The sequence below is a fragment of the Chlorocebus sabaeus genome, chromosome 16, assembly GCF_047675955.1.
Source record: "Chlorocebus sabaeus isolate Y175 chromosome 16, mChlSab1.0.hap1, whole genome shotgun sequence".
In the NCBI taxonomy this organism is placed as follows: domain Eukaryota; kingdom Metazoa; phylum Chordata; class Mammalia; order Primates; family Cercopithecidae; genus Chlorocebus; species Chlorocebus sabaeus.
In genome coordinates, this window is record NC_132919.1 from 39,751,897 (window position 1) to 39,771,273 (window position 19,377).

General features: G+C 46.1%; 1 protein-coding gene and 1 non-coding gene across 2 annotated transcripts in view; both read left to right on the top strand.

Moving 5' to 3' along the window:
- TEX14 (testis expressed 14, intercellular bridge forming factor) overlaps positions 1–19,377 on the top strand; it is a 100,911-nt gene that overhangs the window by 1,190 nt on the left and 80,344 nt on the right. The gene's annotated exons all lie outside the window — the stretch shown is intronic.
- LOC119622248 (small nucleolar RNA U3) lies at positions 11,121–11,334 on the top strand. The gene has a single exon (XR_005238913.1). It is a non-coding gene; the product is annotated as a small nucleolar RNA U3 (small nucleolar RNA).

A 19,377-nucleotide genomic window follows, 5' to 3' on the forward strand; every position in this document is an offset into this window, starting at 1 on the left:
TTTTCTCCACTTGCTTCAACAGCATTCCTGAAGATGTCCAGAAGGGTAACCCCAATTTTCCAACTATCCCACTGAATAGTTCCCTCATAAAGTTCTCATGGCTGGCACAGTGAATCCCATCTATCTGTAAACCCAGCACTTTGGGAGGCTGAGGCAGGAGAATTGCTTGAGGCCAGGAGTTCAAGACCAGTCTGAGACCAGCCTGGGCAACACTGTGAGACCCTGTCTCTACAAAAAATTTAAAAAAAATTAATCACTAGTTGATACTACAAGCATGGTAGTGCATGCCTGTAGTCCACCACACCAGGAGGCTGAGGCGAGACCCCATCTCAACAACAACAAAATAAGTTCTCAAACCTTTTCATGTGCTGCCCCTAGGGTCCATAGGTGAAGTAGCTCACACTGAGCTCAATCATTTATTTGAAAGGTTCTGGGTTTTGTTTTTTTTTTCCCTCAAAATTTTGCATTTTACTCCATAACTATCCACATATGTTTTAAAATAAAACGTTGTAAAACTCTGCTTCTCGGGCCAGGTGTGGTGACTCACACCTGTAATCCCAGCACTATGGGAGGCCAAGAGGGGTGGATCACCTGAGGTCAGGATTTAAGACCTGCCTGGCCAACATGGTGAAACCCCATCTCTACTAAAAATAATTAGCTGGGCATGGTGGTGGGCGCCTGTAATCCCAGCTACTTGGGAGGCTGAGGCAGAAGAATCGCTTGAACTCAGGAGGCAGAGGTTGCAGTGAGCCTAGATCGCACCGTTGCACTCCAGCCTGGGCAACAAGAGTGAGATTCTGTCTCAGAAAAAATAAAAAATAAAAAAAAAATAAAACTCTGGGCTAGGCACAATGGCTCAAGCCTGTAATCCTAGCACTTTGGGAGGCCGAGGTGGGTGGATCACCTGAGGTTAGGAGTTTGAGACCAGCCCAGCCAACACAGTGAAACCCCGTCTCTACTAAAAATACAAAAATTAGGCTGGGTACGCTGGCTCACGCCTGTAATCCCAGCACTTTGGGAGGCCGAGGCGGGCGGATCACAAGGTCAGGAGATTGAGACCATCCTGGCTAACACGGTGAAACCCCATCTCTACTAAAAATACAAAAAATCAGCCAGGCGTAGTGGCAGGCGCCTGTAGTCCCAGCTACTCAGGAGGCTGAGGCAGGAGAATGGCGTGAACCTGGGAGGCGGAGCTTGCAGTGAGCCGAGAACGCACCACTGTACTCCAGCCTGGGTGACAAAGCGAGACTTCGTCTCAAAAAAAAAAAAAAAAAAAACAACTTAGCTGGGCGTGGTGGTGGGCACCTGTAGTCCCAGCTATTCAGGAGTCTGAGGCAGGAGAATCACTTGAACCTGGGAGGTGGAGGTTGCAGTGAGCTGAGATCAAGACAGAGTGAGTCTACTCTGTCTAAAAAATAAATGAAACTCTGCTTCTCACAGTGAATGGTATGGATAGACAGTCACTAGAAGTCATAGCATACCTATATTGAACATCAGTTTTTTTAGTGAATATCAGAGTATTATGACATTTATTATCTCCTAGACATCGCCTGAATATTCTGCATCTTCAAATGCTTGATACTCAGTTAGAGTAAGGGATGGGGTTAACAAGTGTACCTGGATATAGAACAGGACTTCATCTGTGTCTGGGAATTCAATCTGAAGCCTCAGAGTGCAGAATAAGGGACAGTAAGTTCTCCCACTGTCTAATAGAGGGCTTCTTAGGAGATGATCTAAATGATCACTAGATTCTTTAAAAGGTATTCACAGGGCCAGGTGTGATGACTCACTCCTGTAATCCCAGCACTTTGGGAGGCTGAGGTGGGTGGGTCACCTGCGGTCAGGAGTTTGAGACTAGCCTGGCCAACATGGTGAAACCCAGTCTCTACTAAAAATACAAAAATTAGCTGGGTGTGGTGGTGGGTGCCTGTAATTTCAGCTACTTGGGAGGCTGAGGCAGGAGAATTGCTTGAACCTGGGAGGCAGAGGTTGCAGTGAACCAAGATTGCGCCATTACACTCCAGCCTGGGCAACAAGAGCAAAACTCCACCTCAAAGGAAAAAAAAAAAGAAAAAAGAGGCCAGGCGTGGTGGCTCACGGCTGTAATCCCGGCACTTCAGGAGGCTGAGGTGGGCAGATCACTTGAGGTCAGGAGTTCAAGACCAGCTGGCCAACATGTTAAAACCCTGTCTCTACTAAAAAATACAAAAATTAGCTGGGCGTGGTGGCGCATGCCTGTAGTCCCAGCTACTTGGGAGGCTGAGGAAGGAGAATTGCTTGAACCCGGGTGGCGGAGGTTGCAGTGAACCAAGATCACACCACTTCACTCCAACCTGGCGACAGAGCAAGACTCTGTCTCAAAAAAAAGAAAAGAAAAAGAAAAAAAGATATTCACAGGATTAGAAAGCTGTGGCTTTCCCCATCCTTGCCAGTCTCAAGACAAGAGGCCCTTCAGACAAACCTCGGAGAGAATTGTAGTGCTTGCAGGCAGGAGAGATGAGACCTGAGTCCCAGCCTGCTATACAGTTGAAGTATGTCAGCCTACCCAAGCTGCCACCAAAGTGACATGCCAAGAAGCTGCAGTGTTCCCTGGAGTTGAGGAGGCAGGAAGACTGGTATCTGTCTCTTACTTGGAGCAGTCCTTGATGGGTGGGTGAGCATAAAAGGCTAGCAGTAATTAGTCACACTTGCACCAGCTGGTGGAACAAGTAGACTCCACAGTGGGTGGCTGAGCCATCTAAGGGGATTCTACCTGTGAAGGAGGAAAGAATCCCAACAGAGAGGCTGCAGGTAGGGCTCTAGAAGGAGGGAGTTGGGTGGTGGGCAAGAAGCCAGCAGAAGAGAGCACTGGCCAGTGTGGGATTCTGCACAGTGTGGTGGAGGCACTTGAAGGACCCACTGGCACCTTCCACAACAGGACAGGCTTTAGGATGAAGCCAGAAGCTACACAGGGCATCAGCTGAGTATGAAGGCCATTGCCTCATTTTGTTTCATTGGTTCTCCCCCTTGCCTCAGCTCTGGAGTTGCCACAAACAGCGTTGAGATCAGAGGAAGAGTGGAGAAGCAAGGAGAAGGACAGTTAACAGAGCATTGCTGCATCCTGCAGTGTAGAGGAGGGAAGAAATTGGAATTGGCCTGGGCACGGTGGCTCACGCCTGTAATCCCAGCACTTTGGGAGGCCTAGGCAGGTGGATCATTTGAGCTCAGGAGTTTGAGAACAGCCTGGCCAACATGGTGAAACTCTGTCTCTAATAAAAATACAAAACTTAGCTGGACTTGGTGGCACATGCCTGTAGTCCCAGCTACTTGGGAGGCTGAGGCCTCCCAAAGTGCACCCGTCTGCAGAATCTATTTTTTCTGTCACTTTAATTGTGCCGTTCCAGGCTGGGCGCAGTGGCTCACGTCTGTAATCCCAGCACTTTGGGAGGCTGGGATTTGGGAGGCTGATGTGGGCGGATCACCTGAGGTCAGGAGTTCCAGACCATCCTGGCCAACATGGTGAAACCCCGTCTCTACTTAAAACATAAAATAGGCGTGGTGGCGCAAACCTGTAATCCCAGCTACTCAGGAGGCTGAGGCAGGAGAATCACTTGAACTCGGGAGGTGGAGGTTGCAGTGAGCCGAGATGGTGCCATTGCACTCCAGTCTGGGCAACAAGAGCGAAGCTCTGTCTAAGAAAAAAAAAAAAAAAAGAGTGTGCTTGAGGCTAAGTTGTCTCCTCATTGTATCCTACTCAGTTTAGCTCATTCAGAAAACCGATTGTTACAGATTATGACTGTGCCCTTTGGGACCATAATCTAACAGAAGAAACAGACATAAATTGGGAGCTGAAGTGTACTGACAAGGGCAGGAAGTGAAGTGAGCACACAAGATTCATCTGAGCCTCCTTTTCTATGGGGTAATCAAGAGAAACTTCTCAGAAGAAGTGTTGTTTAGGCCAGGACCTCAAGGAAGAAGAGTTGACTAAGCCGGGTGCCTTGGCACACACCTGTGGTCCTAGCTACTTGGCTGACTGAGGTGGGAGGATCACCTGACCCCGGGAGTCCAACCTGGGCAACATAGTGAGATTCCATCTCTGAAAAAAAGGAAAAGAAAATGTAAAGGAGTTGATCAGGTAGGAGTTGAGCTCAGGATGGAGAGGAGCTAGAAAATAAAAGGGTCTGGTTGACATGAGTTGAGGGGAAAACCAGTGGGGTGGAGAGAGAGATGTGAGATGAAACTGGCGAGGGAGGCCTGGGCTGGACCAGTCAGAGCCTTGTGGGCTATTGGAAGGATTTTGGTTCGATTTAAGAACTCCCATTTTATATTGTTTTGTGTTTTACCCTCTATTTTTGTTTCGTCTCTTTCCTGCCTTCTTTTGTGTTAATGAAATGTTTTAGAATTCCATTTTAACTTATGATAGCGATTGGCTTTTAAGCTATACCTCTTTACATTTTTTTTTTTAGAGATTGCTCTAGTTATTTCAATACAGTTGAGACTACTTATCTGTGGGTTCCCCATTTGTGGATTCAACCAACCAAGCATCAAAAATATTAGGAAAAAGGAAACAATTAAAAAATAACAGTACAATAAAAAATACAAACAAAAATGAAGACTAACAACTATTAACATAGCATTTACATTGTACTAGATATTATAAGTAATCTAGAGATGATTTAAAATATACAGGAAGATTAGATAGGTAGGTAGGTAGGTAGATAGATAAGATAGATTATATGCAAATACTATGTTATTTTATATAAGGGACTTGAGCATCTGTGGATTTTACTGGTATGGGAGGAGGGTCCTGAAACCAGTTTCCCATAGGTACCCAGGGATGACTGTCTATATCTTTAACTTTTAACAGTTTACTTACAGTTAATGTACCACTCACTTCACATAAAAGATACAAACTTAAAGGTTCATTTCTCCCTTTCTCTTATCCTTTATATTATAGAAGCCATAATATATCTATGAGTACTGAATCCTACAATATAATTTTATAATTTTGTTTTAAAGACTAATATAGGCTGGGCACGGTGGCTCACGCCTGTAATCCCAGCACTTTGGGAGGCCAAGGTGGGTGGATCACCTGAGGTCAGGAGTTCAAGACCAGCCTGGCCAACATGGTGAAACCCCGTCTCTACTAAAAATTCAAACATTAGCCAGGCGTAGTGGCGGGTGCCTATAATCCCATAATCCCAGCTACTTGGGAGACTGAGGCAGGAGAATCGCTTGAATCCGGGTGGCGGAGGTGGCAGTGAGCTGAGATCTTGCCACTCTAGCCTAGGCAAAAGAGCGCAATTCCGTCAGAAAAAAAAAAAAAAAAGTCCGGGTGCAGTGGCTCATGCCTGTAATCCCAGCACTTTGGAAGGCCGAGGTGGGTGGATCACCTGAGGTCAGGAGTTCAAGACCAGCTTGACAGCTTGACTAACATGGTGAAACCCCGTCTGTACAAAAATACAAGAACTAGCTGGGCTGGGTGGCATGCGCCTGTAATCCCAGCTACTTGGGAGGCTGAAGTGGAAGAAGTGCTTGAACCCAGAAGGCTGAGTTTGCAGTAAGCCGAGATCGTGCCATTGCACTCTAGCCTGGGTTACAGAGCGAGACTCTGTCTCAAAAAAACAAAAACAAAAACAGCCAAAAGTAAGAGATACCCAGGGTTTTGTGTAGGTATAAGGGGAGGGGCTTCCATTCCCTCTGGTGGCATTCTACCCTCCCAGTTCTTCAGTGTGTTCACCATCCCAGAAGCTCTCCAAACCCTATTTGTGGATTTTTATGGAGGTCTCATTATGTAGGCATGATTGATTAAATCATTGGTCATTGGTGATTAAATTCAATTTCCCACCCTGCTCCTCTCCCTAGAGGTTAATGGTAGGGTAGGGTATTAAAGGTCCTAAACCTATATCATAGCTTGGTCTTTTTGGTGACCTACCTTCATCGTGTAACACAGGTATGAATAGATTTGCATGTCCAAATGGCTGCTCTGGCTATAGGAGTCTATGAGGTAGGTGGGGGGAGAGATAAAACACTAAGATGACTTAGGCTCCTTTTTTTTTTTTCTTTTTTTGAGACAGAGTCTTGCTCTGTCGCCCAGGCTGGTAGAGTGAGGTGGTACGATCTCGGCTCACTGCAACCTCCACCTCCTGGGTTCAAGTGATTCTCCTGCCTCAGCCTCCCTGTTAGCTGGGATTACAGCATGCATCACCACACCTGGCTAAATTTTGTGCTTTTTTAGTAGAGATGGGGTTTCACCATGTTGGCCAGGCTGGTCTCAAACTCCTGACCTCAGGTGATCCGCCTGCCTGAGCCTCCCAAAGTGCTGGGATTACAGTTGTAAGCCACTGTACCTGGCCCTAGGTTCCTTTTTTTTCATTTTTGAGACAGGGTCTTACTATGTTGCCCCAGACTGGACTTGAACTCCTGGGCTTAAGTGATCCTCTCACACAGATGGGAGGACAGACTCATGTGCCACTGCAACTTTAGGCTAGGTTTTTGTTTTGAGCAACATGGTTGAGAGTGATATTATTCCCTAAAAGAGAAATATATTTGGGAGGAAGCTGATCTAAGTCAACTTGGGTAGGCTGAATTTGAGATATCTGTGATTCATCTAAATGCAATGTCAAGTAGAAGCTGGATATCTGAGCCAGAAGCTCAGAGGAGTGATATGGACTGCACAGACATATTTTGAAACCAAGGATAGGCAAGAGGAGAAGGCCAGGAACCCTGCTGACATGTTCCTCACTGTATTTCAGACAGGCCAGCTTTATTGGGGGAGGAGTAGAATAAGAAGGAAGGGAAAACCAGGTGGTTCCCAACAGGTCAGTAGCAGGACTTGAGGGAAGGAATTCATCATTCATTCAGTTAGTCAGCATTTACTGGACATCTGCTGTGCCACGCAATGTGCCGGAGATACAGAGATAAATAAGACATGTTCCTGCTTTTAAAGAGCTCACAGTTTAGTAAGGGGAAGTAAATGTATTTGGAATTCCAGAGTGAGCTATGTAGAAACCTATACAAGGATGATTAGGGACACAAAACACAGAGTAGTGGGCTGTGTTATTTGCAGAGGTCAAGGAAGACTTCCAGAAGAGGTGACATGAGCTAAGTCAGAATTTACTGGAGTGATGGTCACACCCACGTGAAGTTGGAGAAACTGCTCACAGGAGGCCAAGGGATGGCATGGTTGGTGAGAGGTTTCCAGAAAGATTGGAGGAATAGAGAATGGAGAATGGGCCGGGCGCAGTGGCTCACGCCTGTAATCCCTGCACTTTGGGAGGCCGAGGCGGGCGGATCACAAGGTCAGGAGATCGAGACCATCCTGGCTAACACGGTGAAACCCCGTCTCTACTAAAATACAAAAAAAAAAAAAATTAGCCGGGCGCGGTGGCAGGCGCCTGTAGTCCCAGCTACTCGGGAGGCTGAGGCAGGAGAATGGCGCGAACCCGGGAGGCGGAGCTTGCAGTGAGCCGAGATGGTGCCACTGCACTCCAGCCTGGGCAACAGAGTGAAGACTCCGCCTCAAAAAAAAAAAAAAAAAAAAAAAAAGAGAATGGAGAATGGAAGACAGATATAGAAGGGCCCAGACCAGAGATAGGACCCTGGATGAAAGTGACCGGAAAGTACTTTATAAATTCAAAATATACTAGGTGGGAGGCTGAGGCAGGAGAATTGCTTGAACACGGGAGGCACAAATTGCATTGAGCCCAGATGGTGCCATTAACATTCCAACCTGGGCAACAAGAGCAAAACTCCATTAAAAAAAAAAGAGTATATATATAAAAATATATATAAACAAATGTATATTTATATATAAATATAAATAATTTATTTATAAATAAATATATTTATATTTCTATAATATATAAATACATTTAATGTTATATATTTATTTATATTTATATATTTATATATAAATACATATATTTATAAATATTTAAAATATTTATATATTTATTTATAGTTATATATTTATATATATATGGAACTGCTCTGAAACCAAAAGATACGTCCCAGACCTGGCCAGATTGCCCCAACATTGTCCCTTTTTCTGAAAAAAATTAAGTACGGAGCATTTGGCTGTCTCTAAAGAGAACTGTCTGTGAGGAGATTCTATTAGGAGAGGCGGTTGAATAAGATGACTGACTGCTAAGCATCTTTACAACCTGATGGTCATATTTGTGATGCTGCTATAATGCAATTAAAAGTGTGGTTGAGGCCGGGCGTGGTGGCTCAAGCCTGTAATCCCAGCACTTTGGGAGGCCGAGATGGGCAGATCACGAGGTCAGGAGATCGACACCATACTGGCTAACACGGTGAAACCCCGTCTCTACTAAAAATACAAAAAACTAGCCGGGCGAGGTGGCAGGTGCCTGTAGTCCCAGCTACTCGGGAGGCTGAGGCAGGAGAATGGCGTAAACCTAGGAGGCGGAGCTTGCAGTGAGCTGAGATCCGGCCACTGCACTCCAACCCGGGCGACACAGCGAGACTCCATCTCAAAAAAAAAAAAAAAAAAAAAAAAAAGGGTGTGGTTGATTAGAATACTGTGCCATGTGAATGTCCGTGTGACCCTGTGCTTCCTGGCATGAAATTTACAGTAGGAAGTTAAGTGACTAAAACAGTTGCACATCATCTATCTGAGATGTGTTAACTGAGGTGAAATTGAGGCTAACTTTTCCTAGAAGTAAATGGGTAGGCTTCCTCAGGGATTTAGAAGCCAGGAAGATGAGTCATTCAGACCTAACTTTGAAAGATTATATATTTAATGCTTCATCAGAGAACTGAATTGATTGGAGACTAGACTTCTGAAGAAGACCCCTTCAGCTTACCAGAAAGAACAGGGACTTGATTTAGTGCCAGACAGGCTTAGGTTCCAACAGTGGTTCCTTCAGGAGTGGGACAGATGCTATACCCAGCATCTGTGAAAGGAGAAATAATCACCTATTCTCCTTCAGTTGTTTAAAGGATTAAATGAGATAAAGGATTAAAACATCTATCACCGCTGGGTGCGGTGACTCACGCCTGTAATCCCAGTACTTTGGGAGGCCAAGGTGGGCGGATCACGAGGTCAGGAGATCAAGACCATCCTGGCTAACACGGTGAAACCCCGTCTCTACTAAAAATACAAAAAAATTAGCCTGGCGTTGTGGCGGGAGCCTGTAGTCCCAGCTACTTGGGAGGCTGAGGCAGGAGAATGGCGTGAACCCAGGAGGCAGAACTTGCAGTGAGCCGAGATCGTGCCACTGCACTCCAGCCTGGGCTACAGAGCGAGACTCCGTCTCAAAAAACAAAACAAAACAAAACAAAACAACAACAACAAAAAGCATCTATCACTTGGCTGGGCGCAGTGGCTCACGCCTGTAATCCCAGCACTTTGGGAGGCCGAGGCAGGTGGATCGATCACAAGGTCAGGAGTTACAGACCAGCCTGGCCAACGTGGAGAAACCCTAAAAATACAAAAATTAGCTGGGTGTGGTGGTGCATACCTATAATCCCAGCTATTCGGGAGGCCAAGGCAGGAGAATCACTTGAACCTGGGAATGGGAGGTTGCAAGGAGCAGAGATCAAGCTGCTGCACTCCAGCCTGGAGAGAATGAGACTCCATCTCAAAAATAAAAATAATAATAATAATAAATAAAAGAGAAAGAAAGAAAAGAATGGCTACTTCATAGGCACAGCTGCCTGGTTGGCTACTTTTTTTTTTTTTTTTGAGACGGAGTTTTGCTCTTGTTGCCCAGGCTGGAGTACAGTGGTCAATCTCGGCTCACCGCAACCTCCGACTCCCAGGTTCAAGCCATTCTCCTGCCTCAGTCACCCGAGTAACTGGGATTACAGGCATGTGCCACTACGCCTGGCTAATTTTGTATTTTTAGTGGAGACGGTGTTTCTCCATATTGTTCAGGCTGGTCTCGAACTCCCCACCTCAGGTGATCTTCCCGCCTCGGCCTCCCAAAGTGCTGGAATTATAGGTGTAAGCTACCACTCCCAGCCACCTGATTGGCTACTTTTTAATCGTTCAAGTCTTGGCTTAAATAACCTTTGAGTGGTTAGGGAAACCCTCTCCTTCCCTAACCTTTCAAATCTAAAGTAACCACCGATAGGCAGGGTATGGTGGCTCACGCCTGTAATCCCAGCACTTTGGGAGGCTGAGGCTGGTGGATCAGTTGAGCTGAGAAGGTCGAGACAAACCTGGGCAATGCGGTGAAACCTTGTCTCTACAAAAAATACAAAAATTGTCGGGACTTGGTGGCTCACACCTGTAGCCCCAGCTACTCAAGAGGCTGAGGTGGGAGGATGGCTTGAGCCCGGGAGGCAGAGTTTGCAGTGAGCTGAGATTGAACCACTGTACTGCAGCCTGGGTGTCAGAGCAAGACCGTCTCAATAAATAAATAAATAAATAGCCACCAAGTCTCTCTGTTTCAACAATGTTATAATTATCTACATGCCTCATTATTTATCATTCACTTGTGCATTTGTTTCTCTTTCTCACACAAAGGCCGCCCTTTCCTTAAATTGTCTGGGACCAGGCACCTTTACCAGAACCGTGGAACCTAGCTGCAGGTTGTGACTGGCCCTCATTCAGTATTATGTTATTTATTTATTTATTTAATTAATTCATTTTTTGAGACGGAGTCTCGCTCTGTCGCCCAGGCTGGAGTGCAGTAGCGCAATCTCAGCTCACTGCAAGCTCCGCCTCCCGGGTTCACACCATTCTCCTGCCTCAGCCTCCCGAGTAGCTGGGACTACAGACGCCCGCCACCGCGCCTGCTAATTTTTTTTGTATTTTTAGTAGAGACGGGGTTTCACCGTGTTAGCCAGGATGGTCTCGATCTTCTGACCTTGTGATCCGCCCGCCTCAGCCTCCCAAAATGCTGGGATTACAGGCGTGAGCCACCGCGCCCTGCAGTATTATGTTATTTAAACGTAGCCGTTTAGATGTTTATGATTAAGCCATTTTTTAAAATTACATTTCCACTTAAAACGGTAAATGCGTTAAGTGATAGTATTCGAAAAGACTGTATGGCAGAGCTGGGGTTTTTTTTCCCCCTAGTGGAACCGAAATGGGGAAATCTATAATAACTAACCATCAGGTAAAAGTGTGCGGCCACAATAGACCCAGCAGAGGCGGCCGATAGATGGTTAAGACTATACTTTTAGGAATCATTTCTATAGTTTGCCACTAGAGAAGCTTTTCTGGACGTGTGGAGCACCGGCAACTGCGAGGAGACGCAGTGTTCTCTCCTGAGCCTGAAACCTGCAGTTGGTGTTGCTTTGTTGCAGCTGCTGTTTGCCATTGATGGATGATTCTTCTCTTCCTCTGAGAGAGCAAGCGGGAGAGGACGCAGTCTGAGTGGTTTCTCTTGTTCTTCCGCTTAATGGAAGAGGAAGCTGCTTCACGCAGTTGTCATTTCTAGTATTTCTGTGCTTATGTTAATTATTGCTTTACGCGTCTTCTTTTCTTTTCTTTCTTTTCTTGAGATGGAGTCTTTCTTTGTCGTCCAGACTGGAATGCACCGGCCCTATCTTGCCTCACTGCACTCTCCACTTCCCAGGTTCAAGTGATTTTCCTGCCTCAGCTTCCCGAGTAGCTGGGATTACAGGCGCCACCACAACGCTCAGTTAGTTTCTGTACTTTTAGTAGAGAGGGGGTTTCACCAAGTTGGTCAGGGTTGTCACGAATTCGTGACCTCAAGTGTTCCACCTGCTTTGGCCTCTGAAAGTGCTGGGATGACAGGCGTGAGCCACCGCGCACGGCCAATTTTGTGTTTAATGAAGTGATTTGGTTGTCAAATAGCAGCCTGCGTTTTGGTGTTGGGGATAGGATTTATGTAGTTTTGCTCTCCACCTAATGTCAATACGTATCTGACCTATTTTTCAAGCATTTGCCATGTTCTGCTTTTTGAGCAATGGGAGTTGGAGCCTACATTCTTAGTTACTTAGGAAAGCAGTTGGAAGTGGTTTTAAATGTGCTTTTAATATTTTCTTGCCAGGTACGGTGACTCACGCCTGTAATCCCATCACTTTAGGAGGTGGAGGTGGGAGGATCGCTTGAGGCCAGGAGTTTGAGACCAGCCTGGGCAATATAGCCAGACCCTATGTCTACAAAAAAATTGTAAAAGTAGGCCAGAGTGGCGGCGCCTGCCTGTAGTCCCAGCTACTCAAGAGGCTTCAATGGGAGGATGGCTTGAGCTTCTGGGAGTTCAAGGCTTCAGTGAGCCCTGATGGCACCACTGTTCTGCAGCCTGGGCAACAGAATGAGACCCTGCCTGAAAACAAAAGTTTTCTTAATCACTTAAATATTTTTTTCCCCTTCAGTACCATACTTATTTCTCTTGTTTCTTTAGTAAAATGGAGTTTAAAATTAACCTGTTGGTGTTCTGGTTTTCATTTTCTCTCTCTCTCTTTCTTTCTCTCTCTCTCTCTCTCTCTCTCTCTCTCTCTCTCTCTCTCCCCCTCTCTCTCTCTTTCCTTCCTTCCTTCCTTCCTTTTTTTTTTTTTTTTGAGATGGAGTCTCAGTCTGTCACCCAGGCTGGAGTACAGTGGCATGATCTCAGCTCACCGCAACCTCCACCTCCTGGGTTAAAACGATTCTCGACCGGGCGTGGTGGCTCATACCTGTAATCCCAGCACTTTGGGAGGCCGAGGCGGGTGGATCACCTGAGTTCAGGAGTTCGAGACCAGCCTGGACAACATGGTGAAACCCTGTCTGTACCAAAAATACAAAAATTAGCTGGGCATGGTGGCACACGCCTGTAATTCCAGCTACTCAGGAGGCTGAGGCAGGAGAATTGCTTGAACCCGGGAGACAGAGGTTGCAGTGAGCAAAGATAGTGCCAAAGCACTCCAGCTTGGGTGACAGTGTGACTCTGTCACCAAAAAAAAAAAAAAAAGTGATTATCCTGCCTCAGCCTTCCAAGTAGCTGGGACTACAGGCGCGCGCCACAAGCCCGGCTAATTTTTGGTACTTTTAGCAGAGATGGGATTTTGCCATTTTGTCCAGGCTGGTCTCGAACTCCTGATATCAGGTGATCCACCAGCCTTGGCCTCCCAAAGTGCTGGGATTACAGGCATGAGCCACCGTACCTGCCCTCTTTTTCTTTTTTCTCACTTTCTCACTTTCTTTCTTTCTTTCATGTATGTATGTATATATTTTTATACAGGGTCTCTCTCTGTAGCCCCGGCTGGAGTGCAGTGGCATGATCTCAGCTCACTGCAACCTCTGCCTCCCGGGTTCAAGGGATTTTCCTGCCTCAGCCTCCCAAGTAGCTGGGATTATAAGTGCCCACCACCATGCCTGGGTAATTTTTATATTTTTAGTAGAGTTGGGGTTTTGCCATGTTGGCCAGGCTGGTCTCGAACTCCTAGGCCCAAGTGATCCGCCCACCTCGACCTCCTAAACTTTTGGGATTACAGGCGTTAGCCACCATTCCTGGCCTCAATACAACACTTTTGACACAAGATATATGGGGGTTGTTTCCCCACATATGAGGAAGTTCTCCAGCAGACACCGTGCCTGGCCCTCTTTTTTCACTTTCCTTCTTTTTTTTGTTTTGTTTTATTTTGTTTTTCAGACAGGGTCTCCTGTTTTCCAGGGTGGAGTGCAGTGGTTGCATTCTCAGCTCACTGCAGCTTTGCCCTTCTGGGCTCAAGAGATCCTCTTGGGCTGGGTGTGGTGGCTCATGTCGGTAGTCCTAGCACTTTGGGAGGCCAAGGCAGGTAGATCACCTGAGGTCAGGAGTTCAAGACCAACCTGGCCAACATGGCAAAACACCATCTCTACTAAAATTACAAAAATTAGCTGGGCATGGTGGCACATGCTTGGAATCCCAGCTACTGGAGAGGCTGGGAAGCCAAGATCAGGCCACTGTACTCCAGCCTGGGCGACAGAGCAAGATTCCCTCTCAAAAAAAAAAAAAAAAAGATCCTCTTGCCTTAGTCTCCTGGGTAGGTGGGACTACAGGCTTGTGCCACAATGCCTATTTTTAAAACTTTTTTGTTGCCTGGCTGGGTGCGGTGGCTCACCCCTGTAATCACAGCACTTTGGAAGGCCGAGGCGGGCAGATCACGAGGTCAGGAGATCAAGACCATCCTGCCTAACACGGTAAAACCCTGTCTCTACTAAAAATATAAAAAATTAGCCGGGCGTGGTGGTGGGCGCCTGTAGTCCCAGCTACTCAGGAGGCTGAGGCAGGAGAATGGCGTGAACCCAGGAGGTGGAGCTTGCAGTGAGCCGAGATAGTGCCACTGCGCTCCACTGCTCTGTTTCAAAAAAAAAAAAAAAAAAAATTTTTTTGTTGCCCAACCTGGGCAACACAGCGAAACCCAGTGTCTTAAAAAAAAAAAAAAAATTATCAGGTTCCTCCCATTTTCATTTATCCATCTGGGTTCATGATACTTAAGAAAACTCCAAAAGAAACATTTTCTCCTCAGGAAGTGTCTACACCACTCTTCCATAGATGGCCCTTCCTTAAATTTTTTTCTACTAAAAATGTTTTTACTACAAAAGTAGTATTGTAGCAGGACAAGCTGCAGACAAAACCCCTCAGACACCGAGTTAAAGAAGGAAGGGCTTTATTTGGCCGGGAGCTTCGGCAAGACATATATCTCAAAAAACCGAGCTTCCTGAGTGAGCAATTCCTGTCCCTTTTAAGGGCTTACGACTCTAAGGGGGTCTGCAGGAGAGGGTCGTGATCAATTGAGCAAGCAGCAGGCACGTGACTGGGGGCTGCATGCGCTGGTAATCAGAACGGAACAGAACAGGACAGGGATTTTCACAATGCTTTTCCATACAGTGTCTGGAATCTATAGATAACATAACGGGTTAGGTCAAGGGTTGATCTTTAACCAGACCCAGGGCGCGGCACTGGGCCGTCTGCCTGTGGATTTCATTTCTGCCTTGTAGTTTTTACTTTTTCTTTCTTTGAAGGCAGAAATTGGGCATAAGACAATATGAGGGGTCGTCTCCTCCCTTGGTATGAGGTAACTTAATAGTGGAATCCACCAAAGAGATGTGTGTGTGTGTGTTTTGAGACGGAGTTTTGAGCCCAGGCTGGAGTGCAATGGCACGATCTCCGCTCACCGCAACATCTGCCTCCCAGGTTCAAGTGATTCTCCTGCCTCAGCCTCCCAAGTAGCTGGGATTACAGGCATGTGCCACCATGCCTGGCTAATTTTGTATTTTTAGTAGAGATGGGGTTTCTCTATGTTGGTCAGGTTGGTCTTGAACTCCTGACCTCGGGTGATCCTCCCACCTTGGTCTCCCAAAGTGCTGCAATTACAGGCGGGAGCCACCACGCCAAGTCAAGAGATATATGTTTTAAAGTTGCTAATATGCCTTTATAAAAGTGGTGTTATGATATACACATTTTATAACTAATTTTTTTTCCCATTTAACAGTGCATCCTGTCTATCTCTAAACTAACTGATATAGATTTAAGTCATTCATTTTCATAGCTGCTTTTTTTTTTTTTTTTTGTATTTTTAGTAGAGATGGAGCTTCACCATGTTGGCCAGGCTGGTCTCGAACTGACGTCAAGTGATCTGCCCGCCTTGGCCTCCCAAAGTGCTGGGATTATAGGTGTGGGCCACTGCACCCAGCTTAATTTTTTCATCTGTATATACCATAATGTACTCATCTGTACCCCTACAGATATTTATTATTTTTCCATAAGTTATTGGGGTATAGGTGGTATTTGTTTACATAAGTTCTTATTTATTTATTTGAGATGGAGTTTCGCTCTTTTTGCCCAGGTTGGAGTGCAATGGCTTGATCTTGGCTCACCACAGCCTCCACCTACCAGGTTCAAGTGATTCTCCTGCCTCAGCCTCCTGAGTACCTGTGATTATGGGCGCCCACCACCATGCCTAGATAATTTTTTGTGTATTTTTAGTAGAGACGGGGTTTCTCCATGTTGGTCAGGCTGGTCTCGAACTCCCGACCTCAGGTGATCTACCTGCCTTGGCCTCCCAAAGTGCTGGGATTACAGGCATGAGCCACTGTGCCTGGCCAACATGAGTAAGTTCTTTAGTGGTGACTTGTGAGATTTTGGTGCACCCATCACCCGAGCAGTATACACTGGCACCTTATTTGTAGTCTTTTATCTCTTGCCTACCTCCCACCCTTCCCCTCAGCTCCCCAAGCAAGATCATTGTATCATTGTCATGCCTTTGCGTCCTCATAGCTTAGCTCCCACATATCAGTGAGAACATAAAATGTTTGGTTTTCCATTCCTGAGTTACTTCAATTAGAATAATAGTCTCCAGGCCAGTTTCGGTGGCTCATGCCTGTAATCCCAGCACTTTGGGAGGCCAAGGCGGGAGGATCACTTGAGGTCAGGAGTTCGAGACCAGCCTGACCAACATGGAGAAACCCTGTCTCTACTAAATATACAAAAAATTAGCCAGGCATTGTGGCGCATGCCTGTAATCCCAGCCACTCGGGAGGCTGAGGCAGGAGAATCGCTTGAACCTGGGAGGTGGAGGTTGTGGTGAGCCAAGATTACGCCATTGCACTGCAGCCTGGGTAACAAGAGTGAAACTCCGTCTCAAAAAAAAAAGAATTATAGTCTCCAGTCTCATCCAGTTTCCTGCAAATGCCATTAATTCATTCATTTTTATGGCTGAGTAGTATTCCAATGTACAAATACACCACAGTGTCTTTATCCACTCGTTGATTGATGGGCATTTGGGTTTGTTCCATGATTTTGTGATTGTGAATTGTGCTATTTTGCATTAAAAATTTTTTTTAATTTGTTGTAGTAGAGACAAGGTCTCACTGTATTGCCCAGACTGGTCTCGAACTACTGGGCTCAAGCAGTTGTCCCGGGTTTGCCTCCCAAAGTGCTGGGATTACAAGTATGAGATAGCATGTCCAGCCTATTTTTGCAGTTTTTAATAATCAGAAACAATGCTTTGATAAAATACCTTGTAATATATCTTTACAGGCCAGGCACAGTGGCTCACGTCTGTAATCCCAGCACTTTGGGAGGCTGAGGCAGGCGGATCACGAGGTCAGGAGTTCGAGATCATCCTGACCAACATAGTGAAACCCCGACTCTACTAAAAATACAAAAATTAGCCGGGTGTGGTGGCAGGTGCCTGTAATCCCAGCCACTCAGGAGACTGAGGCAGGAGAATTGCTTGAACCTGGGAGGCAGAAGTCGCAGTGAGCCAAGATTGCACCACTGCACTCCAGCCTGGGCAACACAGCAAGACTCCGTCTCAAAAAAAAAAAAAAGCAGTAGGTTGTAAACCTATACTTCTTATGATTGACTATACATTGGGTGTTCCCACAACCCACTCCCCAGGTTTGATTAATTTGCTAGAGTGGCTCATAGAACTCAGGGAAACACTTTACTTAGGTTTACCCATTTATTGTAAAGATATCACAAAAGATACAGATGAGCAACTGAATGGAAATGATGTCTAAGGCAAGGCACGTGGGAAAAGGCTCGGAGATTCCATGCCTTCCCTGGCCCACCCTCCCTGAACCTCTCCATGTTCAGCTGTTCAGAAGCGTCCCAACCGAGTCCTTTTGGGTTTTTATGGAAACTTCATTACGTAGGCATGGTAGATTAAATCACTAGCCATTGGTGATAAATTTAACCTTCAGCCCCTCTCCCCTCCCCAAAGGTTGGGTGGCAGGGCTAAGAGTCCCAACCCTCTCATCATGCTTTGGTCTTTCCAGTGACCAGCTGTCATCCTGATGCCATCTGGATGGGCCCAGTCACTAGCTACAGTCAGCATCAGCATACAAAAGATACTCATCATTCCAGAGGTTCAAAGAGTTTTAGAAGCTCCATATCAGGAAACAGGCATGAAGACCAAATGTATATTTCTTGGGTTTTTTTGGTTGTTTGTTTGTTTTGTTTTGTTTTGTTTTTTTGAGACAGAGTCTCACTCTGTCACCTAGGCTGGAGTGCAATGGCACGCTCACTGCAACCTCTGCCTCCTGGGCTTCAAGCAATTCTCATGACTCAGCCTCCCAAGTAGCTAGGATTACAGGTGCCCACCACCATGCCCAACTAATTTTTATATTTTTAGTAGAGACAGGGTTTCACCATGTTCGCCAGGCTGGTCTCGAACTCCTGACCTCAAGTGATCCATGTGCTTCTGCTTCCCAAAGTATTGGGATTACAGGCGTGAGCCACCATGCCCAGCCCCAAATAAATCTTTTTTTTTTTTTTTTTTTTTTTTTGAGACAGAGTCTCGCTCTGTCACCCAGGCTGGAGTATACTGGCATGATCTCAGCTCACTGCAACCTCTGCTTCCCCAGTTCAAGCAATTCTCCTGCCTCAGCCTCCCAAGTAGCTGGGACTACAGGCGCATGCCACCATGCCCTGCTAATTTATGTAATTTACTAGTAGAGACGGGGTTTTACCATATTGGTCAGGCTGGTCTCTAACTCCTGACCGCAGGTGATCCACCTGCCTCGGCCTCCCAAAGTGCTGGGATGACAGGCATGAGCCATCGCGCCCGGCCCCAAATATATGTTGCACAATATCACAGAGACAGTGGTATAGTGCATGGACTTTAGAACCAGACTGGTTTGTGACCTCTGGCAAATTGATCTCTCTCCATTTCTCCATCTACAAAATAGTGATAATAATAGTTTCTTCTTCCTGTTGTAGAGTTGTGAGGATTAAGTGAATTAAAAGAATGATGCCTGGCATACATTATTGTTAATATCAGATATTACCTCGTAGGAGGCCCAGAGGTTAGGTGAATGACCCATCTCGAGGCCCTGGGCTAATGAGGGTGGTATTAGGATGTCAACATTTGAATCCAGGTCTTTTAACCTTTTTGGTCAGTCTTTGTACCAGGTCATAGCTGCCTCTGGTCACTTCTTGTGGGACTGTTTTTAGTTACCTTTATAGCAGCCACAACATGGGTACAATGCTGGCCTAAAATAATTATTTGTTGAATGAATAAGTGTTATTTTTTATTAGGAAATCTCCAAAGGGCATGTTTGCTTAAGTTGTAGGGACAGAGGTTTTCACCTATTTTTCTTTCCAGCCACCTGTATCCCCTCAAGATTTGTTGCTCAGTGCCTTCCCCTAAGTGTTTTCTGATCCTTAGAGAAGCCCTTGGAAGGCTGGGCGCGGTGGCTCATGCCTGTCATTCCAGCACTTTCGGAGGCCAAGGCAGGTGGATCTCTTGATGTCAGGAGTTTGCGACCAGCCTGGCCAACATGGTAAAACCCCATATCTACTAAAAATACAAAAATTAGCTGGGCATGATGGTGCATGCCTGTAATCGCAGCTATTCGGGAGGCTGAGGCAGGAGAATCACTTGAATCTGGGAGGCAGAGGATGCAGTGGGCCAAGATCATGCCACTGCACTCTAGCGTGGGCTACAGAGGGAGACTCTGTCTCAAAAAAAAAAAAAAGAAAAGCCCTT